At 37.9% G+C, this 11467-nt stretch overlaps 1 protein-coding gene and 1 long non-coding RNA gene across 3 annotated transcripts in view; one reads left to right on the forward strand and one right to left on the reverse strand.

The window, feature by feature from the left end:
• Window positions 1-4585: 4585 nt before the first annotated feature.
• LOC131699749 (uncharacterized) lies at window positions 4586-8092 on the reverse strand. Its single transcript, XR_009308286.1, has 3 exons — window positions 7701-8092; window positions 7135-7167; window positions 4586-5963 (listed from the first exon to the last, which is right to left on the reverse strand). It is a non-coding gene; the product is annotated as an uncharacterized LOC131699749 (long non-coding RNA).
• Window positions 8093-8889: 797 nt separating this feature from the next.
• The window catches only part of LOC117413426 (tumor necrosis factor alpha-induced protein 3-like), a 13396-nt gene continuing 10818 nt past the window's right edge, over window positions 8890-11467 (forward strand). Inside the window, exon 1 of one of the 2 annotated variants that reach the window (XM_034022604.3) lies at window positions 8890-8970. The gene's annotated coding sequence lies outside the window, so the exon portion shown is untranslated. The remainder of the gene's footprint in view (window positions 8971-11467) is intronic. The other variant, XM_034022605.3, reaches the window with a different exon arrangement.

Raw genomic sequence — 11467 nt, forward strand, 5'->3', positions numbered from 1 at the left:
TTTTTTTTCATATGCTTTACCATACCTCTCTGCCCTTTTACCAATGCTTTCTGCTTTCACTATGGTAAACCTTTAAAAAGTCAATTTTAGGCTAGTTATCACACCACTTGACCTAGACTTCCACATCTGTACATGTGTGTCTCCATCTTCTGGGGTGCGATATATTTTGAATAGATTCATGCAGCAGTTTTAATATTAGATCTCAGGTTGTTCTTTTTAGATCTTACATCAGCAAGTGCTGTTGCACGTTAATCTCAATGAACTATCAACTGTCCAAACTTAAACAAGCATGAAGCATTTTGCCTTTGCATGACTTCAAACTGCTGCTAGCAATTTCCTTCCTGGTCTTGCGGGTAACACTTTCCACTCCACTGGAAGAAACAAGAAGCATTTCTACAGCAGCGCAAGATGACAATCAGAAACAGTGAAAGGGTAGGTTCATATTAAAACACAGGCTGGTTTCGCACCTAAAGAGATCTAGAGTTTCATCAAACTTCATTTCTTCCGTGTTTAATATACTATTACTGTATGAGTTTTCTCTGTCATTTTCTAATGTTGTTTTTGCTTATATAATTATATTTACCTTGCTTGTTAACTATTCCAGCAAAAATGGGCACTGAAGACTGTGCAACGCTGATATATTTCCCCCACCTTGCTAATCAGCCATGAGGAGTCTTTTCAGAAGCACATTACTCTGGAATACTTTATAAACCTGGCACATAATGATCCAAACTGAAATAACAATAGACAATCGCACACAACACTTATAACAGTATATTCAACAGGTGGCAAATTAAATAAAACAAATTATATGGAACCAAGTAAGTTTGGATCCATTAATTATCAACTGTAACAACAATATTTACAAATGCTTACGTTAAAAGGTGATATTGTTTTGTAGGGCTCAGAATCGCTGTGGGGATCTCTGGACCCTACAAACCCACATTAAAAACATTGGTCAACACAACTGCCAGCTGCCATCTCTAGGGCTGTGCTGAAAGCAAGGGTTTAAAACACCCATAGTAGGCGAGGTTTCTTGATCATGTTTTTAAAGCACTTCATTTCTTCCTGGATTCTGCGCTCGCAACAAATGAAAACAACAAATGGTTGTGCAATGAAATTTACAGATAGAAAAGAGCTCTTAAAGGAATCTCCTTCTGCCAAACAAAATCTGTCGGCAGTGAGTGCTGTCCGGACTCATAAGCACAGTATCATTGTATGTTGCATTGTGTGGGTCACACTTACACACAGTTGGCTGCTCGTCGAAGCGTGGGGCTGATTCTTTGTATGCGCAATCTGCACACTTCTGCTGCTTGTACTACCATCAACGTCTGAAAAACAAGCTAGCCTCTACTATAAGAGAATAATCCCCCAGCACTGATTCAGAGCCTCATTCACTTTCATGATTCCATTGTCTGGGTGTGTAATCTATGGTTATTTTCACTTGCCTAGGCAACGGGCAATAGACAGACACCCCATCTGTGAGTGTAGGACCCAGATAGGAATTCAGACCTGACATATGTCCATTCATGCCCTGGTGATGCCCACTGATGTCTTTTGAAGTCCATTGTGTTTGTTCACTCGTGGCTACTCAGCGCTGACCCGAGGTCAGACAGTACTCATTTAGTGTTGGCGACCACTTCTCCTTTCATGCAATGATTAACTCTGCCCTTTCTCCAGCGCTGGTAAATTCTTTTAGAGAAAGTGTGTCCAGTGTAGTGGATGTTCATTAAGAGGGGTAATATTAGTTAGTAACACATGATTAAAGTTATTTGGAGGAGAGTAATTTAACTGAGAAAGTGCAATTACCACCCCTTGCAGGAAGTGTGTCTAAGTGTGTCCATTCTGTCTGTCGATCTGTCAGGCGAGTTTAAATTATATTTTTACTACAAGGTTTTGATATATAAACGTTTATCAGTACAGGGTATCAGTGATCTCCGGTGTGCTATAAAAACTCTCCATCCTCGCTAATGTGGTAGTTCCACAAGCCCCTCAGATTTACCTATCAGAGTCAATTACTTGAAATAGACAAATTAGTTATACCACACAAACTCGCATTGAAAGGCATGGCTAAATTTCATGATCTTAGTGAAAACAACTTGGCCGCCCCAAGTTTTACACTTACTGGGGCTAAATATACTGAATATTAGCTTTATGTATAAATTCTACTTTACTTTCTACTTACATTCTATAAGGTTCTATATAAATACTCTACATATGTGCTGTGATGTTTGCGGTAGCATGATTATTGTGTTAATGAAAAGTCTGATATTCTGTCTACTGTACAGAATGTCGGAATGTCAGAATGTCAGAATGTCAGAATCCCTGCATTATTCCAACCTCCCTGATGTATTCTGTACTGTATCCAACACAATTGACCTCACTGCTCAAAGGGCATGACCTCCATTCACTTTCCCCTATTTTTTAACCTGTGGAACTGCAATAGTTTACCAGCCTCAGTGAGGTCCAAGGAAAGCATCATGAAAAGGCTACCCCTGTCCTCCCTGCTGGCGGCCCTTCGTAACTCTCCCTGGGAGAGGAGGACCAGAGCTGATGAACAGGAATCTCCCCAACTACACACTCCTCCTTCCACCCCCTCGCTCCCCACCACCAACACCTCCTCCTCCCTAGCAAGGCAGGGTGCGGAGGAAGCAGGGCGATTGACTCAGCTTTCTCTACTGCATTTCTGTGTATTATTTCACAATGCAATGCAGAGAAGCCAGCATGTGAAGTGACTGCCGTAGGGTTATGCTAAGCCCTTTTAGTCCCCTGGTTAGTGAAAGCTCAGTAATTGTGTCCCTTTGCCAATGTCATTATTAGCCGTTAAAACAAGACCTGTATAAATCAGCATCAATGAATATTATTTCCTTTTAGCTTAATCTGGCAATTACTCAAGTAATTGAGCCACAGCTCTGCAAGTCCTTGTTGGCAGAGTTAAGTGATCTGCTTCTCCATTAGTGACAGAACAAAGCTGTCTAGGGTGCAACGATCAACAAGTATTTCTTGTTCTTGCAATTAAATCATTTCCAATCTCACACCAAATTGTTTTTCTTGCACATCACCAAAACGAAAGTGAGTAGACTGTGCCCCATGTCTTCAGAGTTTATTGATGCATTCTTTTATTGCAGCTGCCCAGCTGTATTCAATCCCATTCCTAAAGGGGGTTGGTTCTTTTTGTATTGCAGTTGTTGTTTTTGAAAGGGAAAGTGTTTAAACTTGTAATCACTTTCCTGCTATTTACGGCATTAAATATCAAGACCAATTTATTACCTACAATAAAGGGTGATCATAAAATAAATCATTGCTGTAAGGGGGGGGGGGGGGGGGGGCGGGGGGAGGGATGCGATGCCTGCTATTCCAGCTTGTATCTATTGAACTTTCACTTTCAAACAGCTTATTTAGATGGCAATGGATCCAATTTATATATTACTGTGGACCTTTCTCAGAAACATAAAAAACATACAAAACTAGTAGGGAAAAACATAGTACTATACAAGACTTTGACTTTGAAATTAAACCTGGTCTAATATGGAAGATCTAGAAATACTACATGAATCTTAAAAAACCTGTGTCATTGAATGTATTAAGTTTCTTTTAGTATTTCTAAATGTAGCACTGTTGAGTGTGTGATAGTTTTAGATGATACAGAATTTCACTCTTTATATATGTATGTATATATTTACTATCCAGTCCCAATACTGGCAACGAACATTTAAAAATAAAAAAATAAATAAACAAGATATGTTAGACATCTGACAGAAAACCCACCAAATCCTTATAGTGATAACCATTGTTGTGGCAGCAGTAGTATACTAGTTTGGGTTAACATTCAATGAAGCTCATATGTTATTGTCTAGTTAACAGCTACATTCTGTCCCTTTTAGTAAAGACCTGATAGTCGGCATGAACTACAGAGGGCCTGTCAGCGGTGAAAGGCTCTATTGAGACATATGGCCCTCAGTTGAGCCCCCTGCTGCCTTGTGGCCTTCTCCAAAACTCTGCCATTAACCACAGCAGATTGAATCCCCACCCCAGCTTCCATTCAACTCCCAAATTGAAATGCAAAACACAAGCCGCAGACAATCCAGTGCACAGGTAGTTACCCTATTTTACAATGTGGGCCAGGGCTGGTTCAAAGGAGGAGCAATCCCATTACTGACTGGCCCAAGGCAATTAGGCCCTGTCAGAAGACAGGGTCCCTGGCAGGGATAGCTGTGCCTTTAGAGGACTGTTCGAGGCTTTATTATCCATGCTATTGTCCTTATCATTGATTTGCACCAAAAAAAAAAAAAAGAAGCATCATAAAAAATTCTAACTGTTTAACTGCAGCTCCATAAAATTAGCATGTGTGTGCTGCTCCGTTTCCCTTTTTAGCAGGGCTGTTCAGCTATTCGCTTTCGCAGTAAAAATGACAATGATGAGGATGATTATCAGCATATACCAAGACCCCCTTTTTAAATGAGGCCTCCGTTTCAATGGGTCCTTTCCTGTTTTTTCTACTTGGAGGGTATACTCTGTTAACTGCCTCACTTATATGCATGTTATTGTATGCATTAAACCCAATTAATCCGCTCATTAGAACAGGTTAAGTTTAACAAGCTTTATTAATAAACAGCATGCAGTACAGAAGAGGTATATTTAACAATTCCAGTGAGCCTGGACAGCAGTCTTTACTTCATTTCTCCTGCTCTATCAAGGAGCTCGAATTAAACCTATTTTATAGGTGTACATCGTTCTTCCATAATTCTTCCTTCATTGTAACTGCTCTGGTTTTATCATTCTGCTCCTTCTTTTTCATTATAATTATGCCGTTTGCTCAAGCAACTTTCCCATGGATAGGTTTCTGTTCATTAAAAGTACAAAACGGCCATGTGAGTTCAAACCTTACACAAGGTCATTATAAATGGTGACACATTTCTGTGTCCGCATGTGTTTATATACCACTGAAAAAGTTCCACTTAAAAAAAAAGACAAAGAAACTTTTGTTGCCAGTTTTTCGAAAACTCATTCCGAAAAATCAGTTTTGACTGTAAGGAATTTCAAATGACATCACTGTTTATTTAAGCAGTCTCGTACTGCACGCTTCATACGAGAGAAAGGAACACAGAACAATTGTTTTGGATATGTTTTACAATTGCATTGCTATTGTTAACATTATAATAATTTGTAAGAACGTATTATTTATAATAAACTAGCCCTGTATGACAATGTATGAAATTTTGTGTTTATGAACTGCATTTATTCTAGATTTAGTGTATCTTATCTTTAACATCAGTTTACACAAGAGCACAAAACTGGTGCTGCAGGACAGGCCTCATTCAATAACTGTTAAATGCGGTACAGTAGATCTGTTCTGTGGCATTGCACTGCAAGCACAAGTGCTAGAGATTCATTTCTTTATTGACAGACTGAAACGACGGTAATGCTTTAAAACTGAAACGAGATGCAGCTAGTTTCATCACTCTTTTAAACATTTAGTTATTTTCATTGGTTGTATTATTAGTTTTATGGTATTGTGCTTGGAAAAAAAAACATGAGTAAATGCACAGTGGCCCATTGCAGTTTTTTCAACTCTAAGCTTTGTAATTGGTTAGTGCTGAGGACAGGGATTACAGCACAATAGATTTCCTTGCTGTAGTGCCATTACACAGAACTTAGTGAAGTATAAGCTTCAGAATTGTAACCTGCATTTCAGCTCTCTGGGACAACAAGATCAGTTGAAAGAAAGTATTTCTGAAGTTGTCAAGCGTATTGCTGGTTTCCTGTGGTGCAGAATGTTACTTGCTGGTAGTGGCACAGCTGGATGGTGTTGGGCTTTGTTCTCAGCATCTCAGGAAATGAATGTTGTATCTTCAGTGCTTGAGAGCAAGTAATGTGTACATCCCCTTCAGTCACACATTTTTAGAAATTTTAAAACAGTCTGTGTGAGCTCTAAGGAGTTTGAGAAGTTGCCCTGCCAAAACCTTTGAAAAAAACCCAAACATTATGCATTATAAAATAGATACATAGATAGGAAACTTAACATGATACAATTATACACGCAGTGACTGAAAGGGATGTGAACCACTATGTTAACTTTGAAACATCTCATATAGTACAGCAGGGATAGTATTTGCAGTAAATGCTTTAGAGGTTCCTGACCCTTTGAACGGGAGGAGGGCAGCTTCATTAGGAGGCTCTGCTCTCATTAGAATAACAGTGTGTGACACAGCACTGCTGAGAGTAGTGATCACACCCCCTACTGCAGCATTTCAATATGCTGTTGTTCTTAAAGAAAATTAACATCTACAGAGACAATGCAAAAACACATATCAGGTACACGTAGATTGAGGCTTGTTTGGATAAATAAATACATAAATAAATAAACAAAAGCAGCAACCAGTACCGCTTCTGCATATTTAGGAAAAAAAAAAAACCCTAGCTGGCAATTCCAGTAAAGCTTTATTACTATAACAAAAACACCATTAGGTAAAAAGTGTTTCCTCTTTGAATGGACTATAAAAAGCTGGCTGTACAACTTCCTGTTTCTGAAACCGGAATACACCTGATTGACTACCCAGCTAACGTAGAGGGTAGCTATTAGGACGATTTGAAAACATATTTGCATATGTAATATTGCCCTGCTATAATACAGTATATTACTCAACACCTGTTCAGATATCTAGCATTGAATAACTTATATTACGGATAATGACCCCTGTTGGTAAGATAAGGTTAAAAGCACTTTAGCCACACCAGCAGATGAGCCTGGCTCTTTTGCATAGCGGTTAAAACACTCACTAGCAGCGAGCGTGGTTGTAGGTTTGAGCCCAGCCTCCCCTATTACACCAGCAACAAATACAAACTTTGAAAAGTTTCTGAAAGGGGGAAAAAAACACCTGTCAAAATATATATATCAAACATTGTGCAAGTTTATATTAGTATCTTAAAATCATAGCAAAGCTTAATAAAACACAGTGAAAACAATGTAGGCAAGCATAGAAAACTGCAAAATGAGGGCAAATTAATGGGTACACTTGAGGTTGGATATTAGCTCAATTAGTTTAGCAGTTTTGTAACACATTAATAAACACTGTAGAGTAAACAACTTTTTTAAATCTGATAGGGAAGCAAGGTAACATGCAGTATCCATACCTCCAGGGCTTCAGTTGTATTCGTTTGCATATTCTAGGCACAGTAAAAGAGTTTAAAAGGTTAGGGGAAAGGAAGGTCATGGGCATCAACATTGTATTTAATTACAAAAAGTGAATTTTAATGAGTAGGAATGAGGTATTCTGTTGTAATGCTGAGGTAGGCTAATTAAAGTACAGCTGAGTTCTAGGGGCCCTGACCCTTTGAACAGGAGGAAGGCAGCTTCATTAGGAGGCTCTGTTCTCATTAGAATAACAGTGTGTGACACAGCATTGCTGAGAGTAGTGAACACACCCCCTACTGCAGCATTTCAATATGCTGTTGTTCTTAAAGAAAATTAACATCTACAGAGACAATGCAAAAACACATATCAGGTACACGTAGATTGAGGCTTGTTTGGATAAATAAATAAACACAGATTCTGGTGTTAGTGGCAGGGCATGGGAAATCAATTACATGTACTGAGAATTGTCTGATATAAATAGGCACCTATAAAATGTACTTATGCTCTATATTACAACTCCCAAAGAGAGCCCTAGCCAGTATAATTCCTATAATGAATTACTTACTATAATTACTGTAGGACAGCCAGGGTCAATGCAACACTCGCTACAGGAATCCTAGCCAGGATGGACAGCTTGGCATGGCCAGGACCCTGCCCTCACTCCCCTGACTGCATGGCACGTCCTGCACACCACGCAGCCATGCCTTTACCAGTAGAGCTGAGTCCATTCATTTGTTTGGTTTTTGTCTGAATAGTGACTTGGTGAGTAGAGGAAGTGTGCAAACCGTATGTAACTGCTTAACTAGAGGTCCGGAACAAAGATGAGGAAGTTCGCTTTTGCATATTCAAATGGGAATGCACAAAACACAAATGTGCAATTTTCTGTTAACTGTTTTTTTTTTTGACCTTGCAGCAATGCATTCAATGCAATCACTGCAGCTCAACATTTTTCATACAGAGATTTGTTAAATAATATATTCCAACAGAGCAGGCTTGCAGACCAGGCATTTTGCATGCTCAGCATGGCTTCTATTGTTTTAAGCAGGACTCCAGAGTACAGTGGTCCTTGGCCAGTGTGTTGCTTATCCACTAAGGGAAATCACCGGAGCAGTCCAATGTCATTTTATGGATTACACAGTGTCCTTTTTAAAGGAAGTGCTTGTGTAACTATGGAAGCTTACCCATAGCTTCATAAAATATGAAATATATCAATTTTAAGGCGACGGCAGTAAGATCTCCAATGGCATGTCATGTTATAAAGTAATTATAAGGATTCTTATAAATGCCATTGTTGCTTTTTCCTTTAACACCCTACTGCTTGTTTCTTAATAACAGTCTAGCATTGTTTATTACATCATGTATAACACATTTGTAAATGTATTATTGATTGTTTATAACCAATCAAAAAGTGTTATCCAGAACTGGCTAATAAGAAATGACCCCATTCACAAGGCTTTAGCTCATGCGTTATCTAAAGAATGTGACACTGGATAGTCGTTAAGATGTTATAAGTAGAAGCCAGCAGCAGTCTATAATGGTTGCCTCAGTGTATAAACTAGGTCAGACATTATTGGGCCTGCTGTAACTTTAAGCTTTTTTTTTATCTGCAAGGAAACCCCCTGTTATAATGATAAGGTCACATGTGCTATAGAGGAAGAACACGGTGGATTGCATGAAAGGGGAATTCCAAGATAGATTCTTAAAAGGGCATTGCCAATAGTGAAGTGTAACTTCAGCACTGCTCGCTAACCGTGCTGAAGTGGGTGGGGGGGTAGGACATCATGATATCACAGGGACTGCAGACTCTCTGAAGCAGAACCAAGCAAAGCTGGAAGGTAAAACAGCCATTTTGCCATCATATATTGCAATAAGAACTATATTAATTCAGCATTGTATTTCATTTGTGTTCATGGCTTACTGTTCCAAGGAACGCAATGGGGATTGAGTTTAATTTTTCAGGAGGAACGATGTTGAATGTTGAATAGAGTGAATGATTACGAATGAAATGAATCAGCACTATATATATATATATATATATATATATATATATATATATATATATATATATATATATATATATATATATATATCATAGAAAGGAGGGAAATAGAAGAGTGGTTTATTATGCTATTATAATTGCAGCAGAAATTATGACAATATTATCACTGTTACAGTAAGTGCAGTAATACATCTTAGAAACATATTTCTGCAATTCATATGTACATTTTTTATTTTAATTGTCTATGGTTGCTGATGATTCAGTTCAGTCCATTTGTCTATTCCTGCCAAAGCTGGATAGAAATTCTAACTAGGAAAAAAAAAATCTGATGAATTATTTAACTCAAACAACAGTGAAATATTGAAAACAGTGAATTTGTGTAGAGTGCTTATAAAGTACAATATAGGACTTGTACAGTTAGCTGTCATCATCAACCAAATTCATGAAATATTGAGGGAGCACTGTACAACATGCTGTCCCCCTGTAGTTTTATTAATTAAATAAATAAATGACTAATATGCAGAAATAGCGTAATTTAGTTTATTTGTTGCATATATCTCTATATACTGTATTTCTGCTTTGGGAGCTAAAACTAGTGGTTGATTAAAAGATGAGTGCCTTCTAACAGGGTTTGTGAAATAATGCTTCCCAAACAAATAAGCCTGCAGTTTCTGTTGTTAGGTTGTGGTTTCTCTGGTGCTAAGCTGTTTAATCAGTCTTCTTGATCAGTCTAACACTCCAGTGCTACTGCAGCAATAAAAAAGAACATTCTTCTGTTAATTTTACAAAACGTGAACCAAACAACTAAAGTCATATATTTCAAGTTCTCTTAAGGACTCTTAACCCGAACCCGAACCCGTGGGCTTTCAGGATACTGTTTTCATAAATGAGTAGTGAGACAAGAGGAATCACTAAAGGTGTTTTATCTGAATCGGACAATCTGACCAGGATAAAATACATACAGCACTGCAATGCTACATTTACAACATGATCCATTTGAAGATTTGCCCACTGAAGAGTTAAAATAAATAAATAAATAACTATGTGGGAACCTTTATTTCAACTACAGGCAAGTACAGGTGTTGGTAATTATTACCAATAGATGGATTACAATACAATTATTACACCACCCTATTAATGAGGTATTGATATTATTAGGTTTCTTGCAATGTGTTGGCTACATGATTTCATCACTTAGGTGCTACAGCACCTTCATATTAGACACAAACATTCTCTTTTTTGTTATGACAAAACGTGTTTGTTCCGAGTGATGCGGTCTTATCAGAAGAGAAACTTTGAGCTCAACAAAGAAAAAAAAAATCCAGCTTTTATACAAACTTTATTTATGTATTTATTTTTTAACTAGGCAGTGTGTTGGTTAACACATTTCCCGAGGTGATTTGGGGGTTTTCCTGCATGTTGTTAAAGTAATGTTTAATTTGTTTTAAAAGAGATTTCCCAGAAATGTCACTTATGCCTAAGTGAAGGAAACAGCAATTCAAAAAATTAAATGTCCAGTTAATGTTCTTAAATGAATAAAAATTGATACAGAACTGGTAAAAAAAAAAAAACACTGGGCCTTATTTTTAAAGTGTTTCCTCCATTATTTAGAAAGGAGAAAAAATCATGCTAATGTTACAAAAGGAGACAAAACACATTGAGAGTGCTTAAGAGTGAGGAACTGCTATAAATAGCATTGTTGTTTGGTTTTAGTTTTGAAAAATGAACAAGTGTTTTACCTCTTTAAAAAAATAGGAGCCGATATGGCCCATCAACTTTAGGGTTGTGTATTTCAGTGCTGTAACATTACCAGGGATTGCTGTTAGAATTGTAACAAAAAAGAAAAATAAGAAAACAAAAAATCTTAAGAAAAGACAACTGATGAATGCACACAGAGCCATTATCGATTGTCAGGTCAGGGTTAATCAAAATGGGCTTTGCTACCACATCCAGGAAACTAATGTGTTTTGGCTGATTAAACAGTTCTGACATCAAAGCAAAATACTTGAGCTGTGGTTTCTTTTTACTAAAACGCTGTGCCGCAGTAAGGTAGTGGGTTGTCATCCAGGTTTCTTCGTTCTTGGGAGGGCAGGTTGGCTTACAGTGCATATTACTAGAAGCTGCTGAATCACTCTTGAGACTGTCCCCCCTGAACCATCAGCCGTTTTGAGCAGTCAGTCAGAGGGACCTGTCAAGCGAATGTCTATAAGCAGCCCTTATGTAGGATATGCTGTTTTGCCCATCCTGACTGAAACTCACCTTGGTAACACTTTACATTAAGTGCCTCTAATTACTGTGTATTAACAAAGTATCTCCTTAGTAAATACATGTGC

Source organism: Acipenser ruthenus, chromosome 23, assembly GCF_902713425.1.
Source record: "Acipenser ruthenus chromosome 23, fAciRut3.2 maternal haplotype, whole genome shotgun sequence".
In the NCBI taxonomy this organism is placed as follows: Eukaryota; Metazoa; Chordata; class Actinopteri; order Acipenseriformes; family Acipenseridae; genus Acipenser; species Acipenser ruthenus.